This window comes from Chiloscyllium plagiosum, unplaced genomic scaffold (assembly GCF_037043375.1).
Source record: "Chiloscyllium plagiosum isolate Xiang-an unplaced genomic scaffold, Cpla_swu_hap1 HiC_scaffold_29, whole genome shotgun sequence".
In the NCBI taxonomy this organism is placed as follows: Eukaryota; Metazoa; Chordata; class Chondrichthyes; order Orectolobiformes; family Hemiscylliidae; genus Chiloscyllium; species Chiloscyllium plagiosum.
The window spans coordinates 69,495,169-69,513,073 of record NW_028270167.1 but is presented as its reverse complement, the minus strand read 5'-3'; positions in this window follow the sequence as shown (position 1 = coordinate 69,513,073).

The following is a 17,905-nucleotide window of genomic DNA, read 5'->3' as shown; positions in this document are numbered from 1 at the left end:
GAAGGGACGATATCTTGAAAAGATCTTCTAATGAGGCTTGGTGGTTACAGCTCAGGATCAAAATCATGACAGAAACACTGCTAGGGATATAATGTAGACCCCCAGATAAAGGAAAAAAAGGGAGTGGGTATATAATCAAGTTATTGCGTTGTGTAAAAACAATAATAGGATCATTATATTCAGGCATTTCAATTCCAAACATTAATTCGGTCAGTGATAACTTTTTAAGAGGGGCACGTATTTTGAAATTTATTCCACAGAGCTTCTTATATCAACATAGAGCAGATACAACAATGGGCCAGTGCAGTGATGGGCCTCACTGTGGGGACGAAGCCAGTCAGCTGTTCCAGGCAGAAGTGGGAGAGCATTACAGGACCAGTGACCGTGACATCACACATTTTGACTTTGCTAAGGAAAAGACCCCAAAAATGCTAGAAAAATAAAAGTTTTTTGCATTGGGGAGACAGATTTTATGGAAAAAATGACATGATCTGGCTAAAGTACAGTTGCTTCTAGGTGAAACTGTCGCAGAACAAGGTGGGGCTGGGGTTGGGGGCTCATTTGATTAAAAGTGAATTGATGACAGTGTCGGCCCAGCATGTTGCACCGAAGATAAAATTTATTAAAAAAGAAAACCCCAGAGAACCTCAGATGTCGACACAAATTCCGAACAGGTTGTAAAAGAAAGAGAAGCTTAAAGCAGGTATCGAGTGAGCAGGTCAATGAAGATCCTAAAAGAATATAGAAAGCGTCGGGATAAACTTAAAAAGTCAGTGGAAGAGCAGAAGGAGGGGTGATAAAACATTAGCGGGTAAGATTAGCAAGAATCCAAAGTCATTTTTTTGGCTTATTATGGGGAAGAGAGTAACGCAGGAAAGAATGGGAGTTTTAGGGACTAAGGGGACAGCCTGTTTACAGAGCCAGAGAATATGCTAAACACATCCTGCGAATCGGTCTTCAGTTTGGAGAAGCAGTTCCTGGATTCAGGGAGAGTGACCGTTTGACGCTTGAGCAAATTAATACAGGAGCTGAGGATGAATTGAAATTTTATGCAAGATAGAGTGGGCAAATCACCAGATTAAAGACCAAGTCTCACATCAGGGAGAGGGAAAGAATTGAAGAAAATTCGGAGGGCTGTTGAGGCTGGATCATTAAATATCCTCAGGCTGAGGCAGACAGGCTTTTATACAAGTGCTAAGGGGAAATCACAGAAAATTGAAACGGGGGATTAACAAAATAAATATAACCTAATCGAAGGAAAAACAGACTCAATGAGAGGATAGACATATTGTTGCCCCTATGTCTAATGGTGTTCTTTTCTAATAGCCCTGTATTCACAAGAACATCATCTCTCTCACTATGGAGTGAGTCACAGTTTGGAATGCAATCGAGGGATTCAAGGTATTCATAAACGCGATACTAATAGACAGATAGTTGGAGAGGACTGCGATAACACGGATTGCCTGTTAGGGTGAGGATCTGCTCGACATAGTCTCCACTACCAGAAGGAAGACCTCAGCAAGACACCCTCCAAGGCCAAGCAGCGACCTGCACTGGGGAGCAGCTAGTCAGGGGCCAGGTGTCAAGGAGTGCTGAAGGCCTGAACGCTACATCAATGTCGTGTCTCCTTCCTTCCCTGACGAAAATTAAATGTGGAGGGGTAGAGAGACATGCCGTTGGTAGCAGAATAAGCAGTAAGTCTTTGACACGAGAGGCTTTGGACAGCTCCAGCTCAGCAAAATGTACAGTTAAACTCAAATAAAGTCATTTTAACTTTATTGTTACAGCCGTCCAAATGGCAGTTAACACAGTCGCATGTTCCTCTTGTGGGATGTAGGAGCTCAGGGAGCTGATGGCTACACATGTGGAAACTGCATCCAGCTTCAGCTCCTGATGGACCATGTTCGGGAGCAACGCTCGGCGACACAGTGGCTCATGGGTTAGCACTGCTGCCTCAGAGCACCAACGACCATGGTTCCAATTCTACCTCGGGCAATTGTCTGTGTGGAGTTTGCACATTCTCCCCGTGTCTGCATGTGTCCCCTCTGGGTGCTGCGGTTTCCTCACACAGTTCAAAGATGTGCAGGTTATGTGAATTGGTCATGCTAAATGACCCGTGGTGTTGCGTGTTGGGGAGTGGGTCTGGATGGGCTGTTCTTCGGTGGGTCGGTGTGGACTTGTTGGACTGAAGGTCCTGTTTACACACTGTAGGTAATTTAATCTAGGATGCACTCAGAGTCATCTGAGATACTGACAAATTCATAGACACGCCCCTAGTTACGCTTCTTTAATGACTGTAATATTCCAGTCCAACGTTCATCGTCCTAGGTTCATTAGCCTTACCGGTCAGTCCTGTTGTATTTAAATAAACATAATTTAATCCAACAGTCGTTCCTTGCTTCCTGTCATGTTCCAGGCTGAGAGTCGATGGGCAACCACCAGCAATGGAAAAGGGAGTAGGCAGGGAGTGCAGGAATCTCCTGTGGCCATTCCCCTCGAAAACAAGTCGACCAGTTTGGATTGTTGGGGAGATGACCGTTCAGGGGAAAGTAGCAGTAGCCAGGTTGGTGGTACTACCACTGGCTCTGGGACACAACGGGAAAGGGTAAAGGTAAACAGGACGTTGAAGAATGGAGGGTCGATTGCTCGTGGGACAGATCAGAGATTCTGTGGTCGTAAACGGGAATCCAGGATGGTGGGCTACCTCCCAAGTGCTAGGGACCAGGATGTCTCCAAGTGGCTGCAGAACATTCTCAAGGGGGACGGTGAGCAGCCAGAAATCATAATGCATGTTGGCACAAATGATACCCGTAGAAATAGGGACGAGGTCCTGCAGCGTGATTACAGAGAGCTAGGAGAAACATTTAAAAAAAAACTTGACAGTGGTAATCTCCTGAGAGGGGGATTAACGTCCGAGACATGCACTGGAGGGGATACCAATATATTGGCGGCCAGTTTTGCTAGGGTTACAAGGGAGAGTTTAAACTAGATTGGCAGGTGGTCGTATCCTCAAGAGCAGGGAGGCAAGTGGAAGGAGACAGAGTAAATAGAAATAGTAAGGTTAGGCTGGACAACGACAGAGAGAAAGTAATGCATTTTGGATTAAGTTGCATCTGTTTCAATTCAAGAAGGCTGACAGGTAAGTCCAATGAACTCAGGGCATGGATACGTAAGTGGGACTGGGATATTATAGCCATTACAGAAATATGGCTAAGTGATGGATAGGACTGACAGCTTAATGAGCTAGGGAATAGGTGCTTTAGGTGAAACAGAGATAGTGGAAGGAGGGAAGTGGGAGTTGCATTTCTGATTAATGGGAGTACCACAGCAGCAATCAGAGATAAAATAAATGATGCATCACCCAGTGAGGCTTTGTAGGTGGAGTTAAGAAATAGGAATGGCATGGTGAGGTGATTGGGGTTGTAATATAGATCCCAAAGAGTCAACAGGAATGAGAGTAACAAATATGCAGGGAGAGAGGGGAGACCTGCATGAGCAGTAGGGTTATCATAATACGGGATTTTCATTTTTCTAATACAGACTGGAACGGCCAGAGCATTAAGGAATTTGATGAGATAGAATATGTTAAATGCGTCAGGAAAGTTTCTTCAAGCAGTATATCGAGTGTCCTACTCGGGAAGGGGCAAAACCCGAAATTTTCTTCGGAAATAGGACAGGACAGGTAAATGAGTTAATAGTGGGGGGAGCACTTTGGAACCAGTAACCTATTTCTACTAGTTTTCAAGTAGTTATGGAGAGGGACAAAACTGGTCCACAGGTTCGAACTCGGGACGTGGCTCAGGTACAGGCAGCTGGGATCAAGGGAATCCCTGGAGGTATATAAGAGATAACGGAGTTTACTGAAGAAAGAAATCAGTCGGGTGAAAAGGGGGCAAGAAAGAGCCTTGGCTGAGAAGATTAAGATGAATCCAAAAAGGTACTTTAAACATATTAAAAGAAAAAGCAATAACTGGAGAGAAAATAGGACCCCTGGAAGACTAATGTAGACAAGTATATGTGGAACTTCTTCTCTATGTTTACCGTGGAGAAAGACATGATAACTTGAGAACTTGAGAAAGTTAGTCGTGATACCTTAGGGACAATCCATGTCATAGTAGACGAGATTTTGGACGTACTAGAATGTTTGAAAGTGGATAAATCTCATGGTCCTTACCTGATATATCCAAGAACACCTCAAGGGGCTCCAGAAGAATTTTCAGGCACCCTGACCTATAATATTGATCATCATTAACTACAGGTAATGTCCCGGAAGACTGGAGGATAGCAAATGTGCCCTTATTCAAGAAGAACTGAACAGAAAAGCCTTGGAACTATAGACCCGAGGTTGAACATCCGTGGTAGGTAAGTTACTTGAGAAGGTTCTGAGGGATAAGATTTACATGCATTTAGAAAGACAGGCTTTGCTTAGGAATAGTAAGTGTGGCTTTGTGCGAGGAAGTTTGTGCTTGATAATTTTCTTAATGTAATTGGATGAAGTGACCAGGAAGATTGACTTGGGTAGGGCAGGAGACGTCGAAACATGTGGTGTTGGAAAAACACAGCAGGTCAGGCAGCATTCGAGAGGCAAGAGAATCTATGTTTCAGACATAAGCCCTTTATCAGGAACGTCCAATACATCGATTCTCCTGTTCCTCTGATGCTGCCTGACTTGCCGTGTTTTTCCAGTGCCACACTTTTCGACACTGATCTCCAGCATCTGCAGAGCTCACTTTCTCAAATGGCAGTAGATTTAGTAAATATGGATTACAATTACACCAGAACAGAATGAGGCTTTTCAGCCCCTGGAGCCTGATATACAATTACAGGAGGAGGCCAATAAGCCATCGCGCCTATAAAACTGTAACTAGATCATGCAGCACGAGTATCCAGTTAGACAGCAGCAGGATCAGTCTATTCAGTAATTTGAAGTCAGTAACACAGGAAATGGAAGAGGCCACGAAGTGACTGGACTATGGGGCATACTGGAATAAACCAGGCTACATAGCCCCTCAGACCTGCCCTTCCATTCACTAAGTCAGGGCTGATCTGCACTCGGCCGCAATTTCTCTTTCATGCCCAATTCTTTGTAGCCCTCGAATCTCTGATGGGTCAAAATCCATTGACACCACTCGCACCCCCAACATTTCAGTGATTTGGCCTCACCAACAGTCCGGTTGCAACCGTCACTACCGCCTGAGAGAAGGAAACACTCCCCACACATATACCTTGGCCTATTGACATGGATAGAATTTATGAACACAGCGTAAAGTGACTGGCCCTGACATCATGGCCGTATTGTTTGAGCGAGATGTCAAGGAGACTGAACAAAATTGAACTTGATGGGTATGAGTTGTAAACTCCCCACTGGTTGACATTCAGAGCACAATGGGGCTGGTGGACATCAATCCTCCCAGTCCCTGGATATCCCTGTGGGCAATCCTCAGGGGAGCTTCTTCGGCACAAACATCTTCAGCTGCTTCATCAATGTTTTTCCCTCACGTCATACGATCAGAGGTGGGGATGTTCTTTGAAGATTATACAATGTTCAGAACAATGAGTCACCTCCTAAGGTCCTCAGGTATCAAATGTGGACAACATTCAAGCTTGTGCTGTTAATGTAAAGGTAACATGAATCAAAAGCACTGCTGGACACTAAACATTTCCACGGTTAAAAGAAATAGGAACTCCTTCAGTAACTCTAGCTGGTTTCACAGTAATATAAGAAAGCCATTCCGCCCATCTGATCTGTTGGATAACAAGAGGCGCAATGCGTTCTCTCACTCCTGCCTATTACACAAGGAGACAATTTTAAAAAATAATATGTGTTGGAATCCAAAGTCCACACGCAGAAAGCTGGAAGAGCAGATTAAGCAAGGCAGCATCAAGACGTTGAGAAGTGAACGCCTTGGATATAACCCTTCGTCAGGACTGTGGTGGGAGTAAGGGGTTTTATAGATTAAGTGGCGGGTCAGGGAGGAGGAGGCTGAGGTGGCGAGGTGGGGGATAAGTGAACACAGATGAAGGGTATCAGCGAGTTGTTGATGGGAGGGCTGAATCCAGTTGGTAGCTGGACAAAAGCCTGCTCAGAGGAATGGAAGGGAGGGCAGAGCCTGGGAAGGGAGTCGGGGGATTTGAAGGGAGGTTATTTGAAATTGGAGAATTCAATGTTCAGTCCCCGGGGTGTAGGCTGCACAGGTGACAGATGAGATCTTGTTCCTCCAAATTATGGATTGGTTCATTGTGGCAATGGAGGAGGCCAAGAATGCCTATGACGGAAAGGGATTGGGAAATAGAATTGAAATAGTAAGTGACTGGGAGGTCTTCCATTCCACCTAACGACCCTACCTTTCATCTCGCAACCGGATTCATCACTCCCATCGCACAACCAGGTTGCACCCACCACTTGTGTCCACATATCCATAACTCACCATCCCCCTGATCTCCCCACCCAACGACCCCTTCCCTCTTTATCTGCAGCTCCCCCTATCCACCAACCCAGTTCTAAAGGACATTTATACCTGAAATGTTGACTTTCCCAGCTCATGATGCTGCATGGCTTGCAGTGTTTTTTCAGCTTTCCGTTTGTCTCCTATAACTCAGGAAGATCGAGTCTCGTCAGCACAACGTCTTGGAAGGCAGGAACCACGGGCTTCCCACTGAAGTCTTTGAATGCCTTCCCTCTGGCCAGGAGGAAGACATTCAGTCCCTCGAGACACTGACACATGAACAGAAGAGGCCATGCAGCCCCTCCAAACTGTAACACTGAAATCGGAGGATGTCATTGTTGCTGCAACACGACAAATGAGGCATAGACGGTCACTTATAAAGCATGACCACTTTGGCCTGAAGTCTCATCTGTTTCCATGTAAACCAAAGGCCTCTGAAAATCCTTTTCATCTCTGTACCAAACCAGACTGATCGGAGCTTGGTCCCGTTTTATTGTATCTCTGAAAAAAAATCAAGGACAGAGTCTCCTTGAGCCAAGGAACAGCTTTTAGACAAAAAATGGACTTGCTTTGTGATATGTCACCTCTCCCTAACAAAGAACCATCGATGCAAAAAGATGGCTGTATTTTTAAACCTTCAAACCCAGTTAGTAGTGTCAATACAGACAGATACACTATACTAACTGTAAACATTCAAACACAAACCTATGCAAATTCAGGCCGCGGTACACCCACCATCGAACACCTCAATATCTAATTCGAGTCTCAATAACTCATCAGCTTTCACGTTTTCACGACCTGCCACATGCACAATGGTCAGATTGAATGGCTGCAACAACAAGCTCCATCTTAGCAATCTGATATTTTTGTCCTTAATATTTTCGACAAATGTCAATGTGTCATGATCAGTGTATACGATTGTCTCAGTTGCATTGCTGGTGATATAAACAACTGTCCTGGTGTAATGCCAACAACAAGTTTAAAGTCTCTTTCTCCACCGTTGAACATTTCTGTGGATGAACGTTCGACTTCCCAGAAAAATACCCGATGGGTCTTTCTATTCCCTCAAGATCCTCCTGCAGCAAACCCGGACCGACACCCCCATCACTGGCAACGTTAGCCACCTTGAAAAGTTTCATGTAATCTAGTGTAGCTAATACTGGGGGCAGTGGTTAACACAGTCTTTAGGCTGTAAAATGCCTTTTGACAGTCCTCTGTGCACTGAGAGTTCTTGCCCTTGTCAATTCGGTGAGCGGAGCAGCCACACTGCTTAAAGTCTGGCAGAAACTTTCAGTAAAATCCAGTCAATCCCAGGAACCGTAGCACTGCATATTTCTTTTTGTCGACGGTGTGAAACATTCCCCAACTACTTTCATTTTCATATCTCATGGGGCCATTTGTTCATGTCCAATAACGTGACACAGGAACGTGACTTGGGCTTTCTCAAATTCACTTTTAGCTAGGTTTACCACCAAGCCTACCTTCTGAAGTCAATTGAACAAGTCCGATAAATGCTGTAAATGTTCAGTTCATGAGTGACTAAAAACCACCAGGTAATCAATGTACACCACATAGGGTTGGGTAATCCGGAAATGACCTTATTATCAGTCCCTTAAACGTGGCTGGATCGTTTTTCATAACAAATGCCACAACTTTGAACTGATATAGTCCATTTGGCATTATGAAAGCCGAAATTGCCTTCGCTCTCTCTGGCGGAGGTTCTTGCCAGTAGCCTCTGAGCAAATCCAACTTAGAATGTAAATAATTTCTCCCATTTTTTCGACACAATTCTCCAAATATGGAATTGGATATGCATCAGTCTTTGTAAAGGCATTGACTTTGTGATAGTCCACACATGGCCATTGGGTACCATCTGGCTTTGGTCCCATTACTATATGTGAACTCCAATCACTGTAACTCACTTCGATTATGACATCTTGGAGTGTGCGCTCTATCTACTTCTCAACCTGTGCCAATTTTGGACAGCCATGCCTCTCAGGATGTTGTTTAATCAGAACAGAATACCCTGTGTCTACATCATGCGCAATTATGTTCGTACTTCCCAGTTTATTGCCGCATATCTCTCCACGATATCGTAATAACTCTTTCAGGTCAGTTTGCTTTTCTTGTGGAAGGTAACTCAATAGTTTATCCCAATTTTTGACAACTTTCTCATTGTTCAATTTGATTTGAGGAATGTCCAATTCAGAATCCTCTGAACTTGGTTCTTCCTTCTGTGCTGTAATCATTAATACCTTCTCCTCTTGCTTTTCTTCCATTTCAAAAGACCTTTTGAGCATATTCACATGACACACTCTGCGAGATCTCATCCTGTCTGGAGTCCATACCAAGTCGTTCACCTCATTCAATTTCTTCCCAATTTGATAAGGTACACTAAAACTTGCTTCTAAAGACTCAACTGTTACTGGAAGTAACACGAATGCCTTATTCCCAATTGCAAAATTGCGAAGTTGTGATTTCTGATCCACTTCCTGTTTCATTGTACGCTGCAATACTTTTAAATGCTGTATAGCCAACTCTCCAGCTCTATTTAAGCGTTTCCTAAATTTTGACACATCGTTCAAATGGGTGGTCTCTGAATTCTGATTTATTAATTTCTCGTTAACCAATAGCAATGGTCCTTTTACTTCATGCCCACAAATTAATTCAAATAGTCTGAATTTGGTCAATTCATTCCGTGCGTCTCTGAAGTTCCTTATCGCATTAATCTGGATAATCCTGACCATAAACCCTCAACATTTTCTTCACTGTTTGATACCATCTCGCTCATGCTCACTGTATTTCCGAATACTACGTAGTGGACTTGAATTGCTTTATTCCTAAGTTATCCATCACCTGCTTGAATAGTTCAGATGTGAGGTTTGATGTGTTTGAATCTGTATTGGTAGTCCGTACCTAGTTAAAAAATAAGCTTTTTTTCCTACAACACTTTTAGCTGTAATGTTGCATAATGGGTCTGCCTCTAGAAATCTAGTCGACACATCCATTATTGTTAATAAATACTTATTCCCACTTTTGGGTTGAGATAGGGGACCTACACAATCTATCAACACTCTTGGGAAAGGTTCCTCAAATGCTGGAATCGGTATTAAAGTTGCAGGTTTTATTACTGCCTGTGGGACATGTTTGAGATGTCTGGCAATATTCAACTACAAATTTTGTGTAGTCCAGGCCAATAAAAATAGCTTTGTATTTCAGCCTGTATTGTCCTCACCCCGAAATGATCTCCAAGTGGTCGCTCATGTGTCACTCGCAGTACCTCCTTTCTACACTCAACAGACAAAACAATTTGATGAATTTCTGTCCACGTCTGACCTGCTTCAGTGTGTGCTGATCTCCATATCCGCATTAAAACAACATTTATTAAGTAATAACACAGGAATGCATTCATTTTCTTTCTTGTTAAATATCTGTAGAGATGACCTTTTTAACTCCTCATCTTTCTACTGTAATTCAATCAACTTAGCAGAGCTAAAAATACGTTCATGTTTTCCTACTTGCTCCTTCTCTGTTCCACTTGTCAGATCAAAAAGAAACGTTCAGATAACTCTACGTCAGCTTCCTTGTCTGTGCCTTTTGCCTGTTTAAACCCGTGTATCTGTGATCATCTGATCACGCAATCAGGGAAAATTCCTGGATAAACATTTTCCCAGGTCTTCAGTTGCCTGCATCTCCACTGGCTTTTCAACTAGAGTAGGCAGCACGCCTACCAGTGAATCAGCTATATTATTTGCAAGGACAAATTTTATTCCGGGAGCTGAGAGTTAGGGGTTCAGTACTCCTACCACACATTCTCCACTCTCCTCTGGACTCTCCAGCCTCACTTTACACAACTGAGTACTTTTTGCCTCACTATGAATTCCTGTTACCAGCACATTTTCTGGTAATAGTCTCTCAAGAGTACATAAAGCCTCACGCCTCAGCATTACAGATTGCAAAGATGCTGTGTCAATTAATATTGGAACCTCCTTACCAATTACTGCTGGCCTATGTGAATAAACGTTACCCTTTCATGTAAGTTTATTATGCAGAATTGGCACGTCCACTGATCATCTTGTACACTCTGAGGCAGTAGCCTAACTTCCCTTATGCTTTTTGTTACGAGTCCAACAAAACTTCCAGGCTTGTCAAGTTATCCTACATAGTTATCCTATATCTCCCACCTCATCAACACTGTGATTTTGTGTGGCCCACTTTATTACAATGAAAACACCATAGTATTTTAACTTTTTTGTCCCCCTCAAGGTTTTCTTTATTACTGTGGTAAATTATCCTTATGATCTACACTGTGATCTACCTTTTCCTTTGCACGTGAGGATAACTCTTTGCTCCAATTTCTGTCCATCAGAGACCATAACTGGTTCTGGAAGCCAAACCAAGTTTATGGACCAGTTCATAATCATCAGCCATTTCAGCAGCTAACCTTGCTGCTTCCACTCTCTGCTATTCCACCTGAGTTTGCACTACTTCAGGCAGTGAATTTTTTGAATTCCTCCAAGTACTAACCTCTCTAAGGGCATTATAGCTTTGTTCGAATTTTAAAGCTCATATCCAACTATCGAAATTAGTCTGTTTGATCCTTACAAACTCAGTGTAGGTTTGACCAGGGTTCCTCATTAGATTCCTGGAAGGTGACCAATGCAGACAAAGTGTTTTTTTAACCTCCTCGTACTCCCCAGAGACCTCCACTGATAGGGATGTGAATACCTCACCAGTCCTACCTACATATTTGGTTTGGATCAACAAAACCCGCAATGCCCTTGGCCACTGCATTTGTTTAGCCAACTCTTCAAATGAGATGCAAAGGGCATCACATTCTTCTCATCAAATTGAGGCAATGCTTGAACATACACAAACAAATTCTCACTCGGCTTCTGACTACCAGGGGCTTGCTCATCCTCACTCTCTTCCAGACTAAGCGCACCCTCAGCCGTTATCTCCAGCCTTTTACACTGACTTTCCTTTTTAAGTGTCAGTTTTTGCTATTCAAAAGCTGTCTCTTTTCTCTCCCCTGTTGCTGTCTCTTTTGCCAATTTTTTTACTCTCTGTTCTCCTGCTCTCTTCCACCCCCCGCCCCCCCCCCCCCCCCCAACCCCCCACCACCTTCTGCATTTTATCGAAAGTCAAATGTTTCATTTTGGCTGCCCTTTCCTTACCTCTCGACGTTAACTCAAGATGTTTCATTTGCAACGGAATTCTTGCCATCTCTGTAGATTCTGATGGTTTCTCCAGTAAGTTTAATTGACGATCTACTGCTGTAATTATCTCTCTGTTCCTCACAGAAGCAGTCAGTTCCAATTCCAGCTTCTCAGCTAATATTTGCAACTTGGTCTTTTTCACTTTTCGTAAAATTTCCAAAGTCACTGCATGCACACCCAGGAAACGTTTGGTGACTGAAATAGCCATTACTATTCGAAGCTTTGTCAACCCAATCAAACTAATACCCGATTTAAAGACACCAGCACCTCCCACTGCTGTTGCAAATCCAGCAATAAGCCCCCAGTCTGTTATGGACGAGGCTAGACCACTCAAAACATTCTTAAGCAAGCAGCCCTGAGCATAACTGCGCAGTTTGTTTTGGTCATTATCTAATGAAAATTACCCGGAGTAATTTACCTAGGATGATTTTAAATCAGACAAAAACGTTATTCACAAAGTTACACAATGAAACACAATGAACAGAATAAAGAACCCCTACAGAATTCAACCTATCCAGCTCGACTTAATTATGCTATTCCAAATACACACAATAGTCCCAATAATCAAACTTCCTTGAAGGAACGTGAAAATGGAATGAATGCTTCCAGGTTGAAGCTGAAGGGCATAAAAGAGAGAGAGTTTCCACACAGCTCCCAGTTGAACTACCCAGTTCAAGACACAACTGAAAACTGCTCAGCTCAGCTCAACTCAGCTAGCTCAGCTAAAAGAGCTGACCACTTCCCGTTCATTATATAGGTTACTTCGAAAGCATGACAACTTTGCCATGTAGTTTCATCTGTTTACATATAAATAAAAGGCCTCTGATAATCTCTTTCGTGTCTGTACCAAACTAGACTGATCGCAGCCTGACCCCGTTTAATTGACCTTCTGAAAAACATCAAGGACAGAGTCTACTTGAGCCAATGAACAGCTTTTAGCAAAAAAGAAGTCAGAGAAGACAGGCTAGTGTTCTGTGTGGAGGTCAGAGCTGTTGGGAATGTCTAATACTATCTAATGACAGATTTGTGAACAACATGACGTTCAATACAGGGTCACATACCAATTGTACATCCAGACGGTGAGACTTCATTCAGAACCTGGAGCTCTGTCTCAACCAACATGGGGGCTCCATAGATCTCTGTAAACTATCATCGAGTCATAGAATCCCACAGCACAGAGACAGGCCCATTATCTCATACAGGTTCATGCTGATCAAAATGTCCATCCATGCAAACCCCATTTCCCTGCGCTTGGTCCATATCCTTCTAAACCTTTCCTATCTATACATTTGTCCAAATGTGAAGGCACGTATCATGGAAAACATGTTATATCTAATGCTATCCGTATTTTGTTTTGGAAATAATGAGTGTTGATTCATAACACTCCAGTGTTAATGCAATCACGTTTCATTCTTTTTGTACCGTTACAGATTAAACACTCATTTCTTTCACACTCTCCTCATGGTATCATCACTGCAGGGATTAGTCTGGTGAAACTCCATCACACCGTCTCTCTGTAGCTAGGAGATCATTGATCATAAATGAAAGAAAATATTGTCTCAAGTACACTCCACAACTGCTGGATGGTGTCTTCACTATTATACTTTAATCATTTGTAATGAATGCTCCTACTCATTTATTATGCTGATTACTTGCTGAGTCATAGAGTCATAGAGATGCACAGCATGGAAACAGGTCCTTCAGTCCGACCCGTCCATGACGACCAGATATCCCAACTCAATCTAGTCCTACCTGCCAGTACCCGACTGCTCTGTATGAATTCTGTTAGTGCCCCATGATCAAGGACATCCAGCTCCTTTTCACCAAGAGTACTTCCCATCATCACGCCGTCTCATAAATACAAAATGCGAAGGAAGGCATTTTTTGCCAATCATTTATTTGCCTTATGAAGCAAAGTCACACCAACCACAACATCACTGTTGCCATTGGAGTTGATGGGAGATACTGAGGAGGCGATGATCTAGCTGTATTGTCTCCGAATATTAATCCAGGGAAGCAGGTAATGACCCAGACACGGGATCCGAATCCCACAACGGCAAATGTTGGAAATTGAATGCAATAAAATATCAGGAATTAAGAATCAAATGAAACAATGAAACCATTGTCGATTGTCCTACCTGGCACCCTCATGCCCTTCAGGAAAGGAAATCTACCATCTTCAGCTGGTCGGGCTTACATGTAACTCCAGACCCACAGCAATGTGGTGAACTCTCAGTTGCAGTTTGAAATAGCCAAGCCAGCCACTCAGTTATATCAGTCACTTCAAAGCCTCAATGAAAAGAAACCGCATGGACCTCAGCACTGACTACTTACAGCCCACGGACTGCAGTGGGTCAGGAAGGCAGCTCACCAAAACCTTCTCAAGGACAAAGAGGAAAGGGAATTAAATGTTGGCCCAGCATCCCATTCATGAATAAAGGAACATGATCCCACTCAGGGAAGAGAGAAAAACAGACATAAATAACTTTAAACAGGAACTTTGACATATCCCTTGCATGGTCATAATTATCAGTAATATGGGAACAGGAGAAACATAAGTAAGGTTTAATTTCATTTTTTATTTCCATCCCAACTGATCATCAACAATCCCTTTGTTTGCTTCTTTCTCTCTATCTCTCTCTCTCTCCATCTATTCAACTCAATCCTTCTCCCCTTCATAACAGATGTCGGTGTCACCAACATCAATCACGCTATTTCCCAACTGTGTTCAGTTCTGATGTATGGTCATTAGAATCGAATTGCCAATTGTATTTTTCTCTCGACCCGATGTGGCAGATGGGCCGCCACACCTGCTCAGTTTGTCTTGCACTTTCTCATTTGTTATTGTTTCTGATCTGTTGCATCATTCTTTGCTTTATTTAACCTTTAATTTTGTTATTACTTGGAATGTCTGCATCGCTGACAGGGGCAGCATTTGTTGACCTAACCAAGTGTCATTTTCTGCGAGGTAATTTTTTCAGGCAGTACAGAACCAAGCACATTGCTATGGGTCTCACATCAGTCTTAAGCCAGACCAGATAATAACACAAGATCTATTTACCAAAGGATATCACTGAAATAGATAAACATATAGACAAAATTCTGGAAATGTTATGGTTGGTTATTTCCAATTCCTGTCTTTTGTATTTACTTTCTGACATCGTCTGTGGTAGGATGTGGAACAGTGTCTTTCTGTGTAATAACCTGTGCATCAGAATTACATTTCTTCCGACATTACTGCTCTGAGAGAGTGTTGCTGTCATTAAGTTATTTTAGAGACAAGAACAAAGTTGTGATCGGAATATTTGCAACAGAAGGAGTGCTGAGAGGAGAGGTGGAACCGTAACGACTGAATTTTACCAAAGCATAGATAATGGTTTATTCAGCGCCAGTTTGAAGCCAAGATGGTGACTGGGCATATAATCGAGCTGGTAGTTGATAGGTTTTGTGATGGATAGAATAACGAGACATAAATGAACTTCATTTATTTAAATTCGGTATTGTGAACATTCTCGTTCTCCGATGTTTGTGAGGGCGGGGGTGTGGGCTGTTCTGAATTTTGTGGGGAACCAATGGAATTTGCATTTGAAACTGAAGACAATAGTTTCCGTCTTTGTCAAATATAGATAATAGAAATAGCAACGATGTTCGCCATGGTTGAAGAGATTAATAAATGGATAGAGATGAAGAAACTTACCAGGAACACCAACAATAGCGAGGATAGGATAGTAACCCGCCTGGATAATCATCAGTGCACCATATATCCGATATGGCAATGTTGACCAAGACCAGGAAAAATAGACAAGACCCAAGGATAAACTCCTTTCCATTGTTGCAGCATTCCAGTCTAATGTTCGCAGATTCTGATCCATTAATGGATCATTCCAGACTATTCTCAGACGTTTAAATCTCCTTTTTCTGTCTCTGCAGCTGCTGATCCCTTTGAGCATTGGAGTTGATCATCTACTGCTGCAATGGCATAAACCATTGCAAGTGGCCCCTTACTAATAGGAGACGGAAAACATCCAGTGACACAACCAGGATCCATGGAGACTGGCATCACTCACAGTCAATGAACAAACAGCTCCATTTAACCCCTTTCAGTATGGTTCCTTCAGTTCACAAAAACTACTGGACTGGATTGAATGTTTGCACCGTTGGCTATTGGTCACATCTCCCATCACCCATTGCTCTCGTGAAGTGAGTATTGAGGGAGAATGATGCATTGTTTCTTATCGCAGGCTAGATGATTCTGCTGCGTTGTCCGTTTGCAATACTGTAACCTGCTGAACCTCCCACCACCACCACCCTCAAATACCACAATCTACATGCTGTAACCGTGCAGATCGCTCCTCGACTAGAACAGGCACCAGCCAATATATTTACAGTGGATATATTTGCAGTCCAATGCATAGGAAATGTGAATTTGCCTGGGCATTCCTTTAATTGGTCTAATAAAGCAATTTTGTACCTTCAACATTCAATGTGGTTCATCACTTTTTAAAATATCAGCTCACAAACTTCTTCACACACTTTATTAAGCAGAAGTTTCTTCACATTCTCCTCATGGTAGCATCATGCCAGGGTTTAGTCTGGTGAAACCCCTTTGCTGAATAAACCTGTACACAATACATCTAACAGTCTCTCAACAAAACACTACCATTGGGAAAGATACATTTACTCTGGTACTTTAATCATTATGTATGAAGATCCACATATCATTTACTTCCTGCTGCGTAAAAATTCTGTTTGTGACTTATGGCCAAGCATTTCAACAACAGCACTTCCCAACCTCTCACTATTTAATGAACATAAATGTGAATGATGATATTTGGTGTTCATATCCGAAATATTTTAGATCTTGCGAAGAGCTATTGCCCAAACACTGATCCTTCTGATACCCCAAAGCTTTCACTCCAGATAATTATACTACTCTCTTCATTCTCTCGATTATCCAACTTTTAATACATTCGGTGTATTCCACCCCTACCTACCCATGGACTCTAACATTCTCTACTCACCTGTATTCAACCATGACAAACGTCTGCTGAAAATTCAAAAACTTCATTTCCACTGGTTCTCAATTGTCGATGTCACAACGGACAACTCCACAATATCCAGCAGGTTTATCAAAGATCAAGATCATTTCCCCTTCCTGAGTCGAGATTGACTCTACTGAATCATGTCATTATTTTCCAAGTGTCTCGTTGTCACCTTCCTTACAAAAGGTTACACTGTTTTTTTCTCACAGCTTACATCAAGCTAGCCATTGTTTAGTTTGCTGTTTGCTCTCTCCGTCCTGTTTTAAACATTTAGGTTTACAATCGCTGCTTTCCAGTCTGGAGGATCCTTTCCAGAATCTAACCAGCTTTGAAGAATAATCAGTAATTCTTTCACTAGCTCTACTGCCACCCCTCAATACTCTGGGATGTAGCACATCAGATCAGAGTATACCAACCTTAAATTCAATGAGGATTTGAAAGACGTACCTTTTATTAATTCTAATTTCCTGCTGTTCCCCATTTTCACCAGTCACTCTGTTCCCTTGTATTTCTGGAAGTTTCTTTCTCTACCTTCCTCAGGGAGATGAACACAATATATTGCTCTCAGTGGACAGATGGGTTCTGTCAGCCAGTGAATATATCGGAGGACTGCATTCCAGTGATGATGGATATGTTACTCCTCAGTGGAAAGTTCCAGAATTAATCCAGTTTAATTCATGGTGAGCATCAGAACAGTCCTGTCACAGGTGTGAGGCTACACAGTATACTGAAGGAGGGGACACAGCTCAGTGACCACCTCAATTTTGAAACAAACTGGCTTCATACCTGACACCTGGTCCAGCTTAGACAAATGTCCCGGGAAATCCCAGGAGAGATAATGCACTGTCCTGCACCTCCCTATTTATAGAGCTTCCCTTCTGTGGAGCCTCATCTCCATTTGTTTACCATGGACCCAGACACTCTGTAAATGCAGTGTATAGAGTGGGGTCACCAGATCCCGCAGCTGACAATACAAACCCGAGGTAAGAATCCACAGGAACTCCACTGATTTTCCAATGACAGGAACAAATCAATTCCCCACACGGAACGTGCACGCGCTCAGTCTTGAAAATTATTTCCACTCCTGAGTTTCTCTTCCTGGCTGAGAAAGCCGTTGCATCTCTGCACAGTCCCATAGTAAGAGTTCCTCTCTCCAAAGAAGCAGTTGACAATGTAACATTGCCTTTCTCTATATCTC